Source organism: Neovison vison, chromosome 5, assembly GCF_020171115.1.
Source record: "Neovison vison isolate M4711 chromosome 5, ASM_NN_V1, whole genome shotgun sequence".
Classification (NCBI taxonomy): Eukaryota; Metazoa; Chordata; class Mammalia; order Carnivora; family Mustelidae; genus Neogale; species Neogale vison.
In genome coordinates, this window is record NC_058095.1 from 69,517,348 (window position 1) to 69,520,321 (window position 2,974).

Consider the following 2,974-nt stretch of genomic DNA (forward strand, 5'->3'; position numbering starts at 1 on the left):
TTGCTTGTTAAATATTAAATACCAAGCGCTTCCTTTCCATCTAATAATAAACTTTACCACGTCATGGATTCACACTTGTTAAATGCCTTTTACAATTAGCAGAAGTTCTCTGCTCTCAACTTTTGATTTTAGGAAAGGGTAGGATTTTTCTTTGTTTACCACCGTTATTCCAACTGCCTATAAAAGCTACCACTGATTTTTCCTTTTCACAATAATTGATTTACACAGACATTAACCCATTCATTTATTTTCTCCAGGCCTTTTGCAATTGCTCAGACTTGTGTACAAATAATGTTTTCTTCTACAAATTGGTTACCATTTCAAGTCGCACCCCAGAAACTTAGAATGCAGAAAGCCCAAACTGCATCTTTGAAAAGCTGGGGGGAGAGAATTAGAATACAACGGACCCTTCACATAACTTGAGGAGGGAACTTGAATGAACACCAACATTTCAGCTCCTAAAAACCCAGGACTTAGGTTTCCCCCTCTCCCAAATTGTTTCTTAGAAAAGTATTTGTCCCTGATTAGATTACAAGGCACTTCTCTGTTATTAAGGCACCTTTTACGGTACTATTCTATCACCTACTTTTGTTTGGGGTTTTAATTTGCTAAAAAAAAAAGGAGGTGCCATCCATACAAGCAGAAAAATCCCACTGCTTTATTGCCCATTGGTACCATTTTGAGGCTCAGAAAACATCTGCCACCATTTAAAAAAACATGCAACCAGGTGTTTCTTTAAATAATACCTTGTGCTAGTATATCCCAAATTGGAGCTAATGCAGATTAAGCATACACATTTAAGAAATTCTATACTAAAAGTTAAAACTCGTCCCTTTAGGTGATTTACTTGGTACCAGTAGAAATAGAAACATAAATAAATACCTATTGCAAATACTTACGTCTAAGGGCAATTGTTCTCATTAAGCCAGAGTATTAACATTTGATATGACCACAAAAAGACGGACTTGGGGAAAGTCCGCGGAAACCTGGTAGGTCTGCTAATAAACACCAACCCAAGGCTACATCCCTGCCTTACTTCCCTGGGGGCAAACTCACCATCTTCTGGTGCCATCAAAACACAACAGGTATTCCTAAGCAAACCTTTTCACAAAATAATTTGCTGCTGAGAATTAACTCAGAGAAACAGCTAAGGGTATCTTAACTATTCTTGCAAACAGTTTCAGCAAGCAGACTACACAGCAAACAGATTCCGGTTAACTCCAAAAATAAAACACAGGCATAGCCAGGTCACATGTTTTCCAGAGGCAGCATGTGTGAAGTCTTCTCTTAGTAACAAATGAGGCTACTCATCTCCTTGATCCAAGATTCTCAGAAGTAAATCCTGTCAAGAGAAACCACTCCCTAGTTTCTTTAACAGAAATAATTTAATAGATGCCTTAACCAGGTGTTGGAGAAGCGGGGAAACATCTCACCGAGGTAGACACTGCAGAAAGTAGATCCCACCTGTAGGGTTTGCGGGACAGGGGGAAGACGTTGGCATTAACAGCATTTAGAAGGCTGGAGGTGCACAGTAGAGCGGGGTCCCCAAGCTACATGGACAGGTGAGGGAGGCGTGCCTTCTGAGGTCAGCATCTCTCAGTGGGTATGCAGAGCCTAATTCTAGGAGCACAGGAAACACAACAGGGGCTTCACTGTTGCACCGAACCAGGGGCAAAGAGATGTTGCTGGGGTTTTACTCTTCAACGGGAAGCAGACAGTGGGGAGCCCATGCCTTTTTCTTCCCTAGCCTTCCTTTCTGCCTCTTGCTGGCAAAAGAAACGTGGTGTGCAGAGGTCTTGCCCCAGAATCAGAAAATTTAAGGTGGGTATGAAGCTAAGAGCAGCACTAAGGAGGGGCAAGGATGTGTGGTTCACAGATGGCGGGGTTTTAATGAATTATTTTAGGAAAAAATGAACAATGACCACTTCATTAGAATCCCCCAAGAGAATTATTCTTAAAGTCGTCATGACTCATAACTACTAGAATTCTCAAACACATTTTAGGTGATTTTAATTTAGATCCAGGCAAATTAGAAAGTTGTCCAATTTATTTTTTAAAAAGTCTGTAATTCACTAGGCGTGATAAAAAGAAAATTTCGTGAAATATTTTTCCTTTCCTAACTATAGATCCACATAAATGTAAGCGGGAATGACGTGGTCCGCAAGCAGCACTAATTTGAGCTAGAGGATTTGACAGTTTTGATGAAGGGTTAAATCCAGCCATCTGTCTCTTTTTGAATCTGATTTATTGGCATTCACGGTCTATGGCTTCTTTCCTGCCGCAAAGCAGAGTAGGTGCCGCCCCAGACCATATGACCCCCAAGCCTCTTTAGGGACTTTTTACACGACTCATGAGGTGTCACTTTCTTTCTGTGAAAAATGAAAACGTGACTGATTAGACAAATTGACATTTTAAAAAGTGAATGTTTCTAGCAAGAGAGACATTTTTAAGGACCAAATTCTAATTTAATCTGATCACATTTTACGAAGGCCCCACACCATTCCCCGGCTTAATCAGTGAGTCCTCATCAGACACATTTTCAGACTTTTGTCAAGAGACTCTGAACATGATAATCAAAAGGCAGCCCTGTAGCTTAACTGAAAATGCTCCTGGAAGAAAATGCAAGAAAGTCTGGCATTGATCTCATAAAAAAAGCCATTCCCAAGACTACAGAAGAGTAGCACACACCACAGGTTTAGTGCAATAGCATCTCCTGAATTGAGTTCATTGTCACCAAAATGCATGTTGATTCTATTTATGAAAATTAGCTTCTGTGTTATGAACTATCCCAGACTTTTTTTTTCCTCTTTAAAGGCAACCAATATCAAACCTTAGATTCAAATCTTCCAAAAATCCCTGAAGTTAAACTATTCCTGTTCACAATGAATATATCCTTTAAAAACTTTTCAGAATATATCCTTTAAAAACTTTCAGAGGGGGGAAAAGTGATACAGAAGACACATCAATGTTCGAG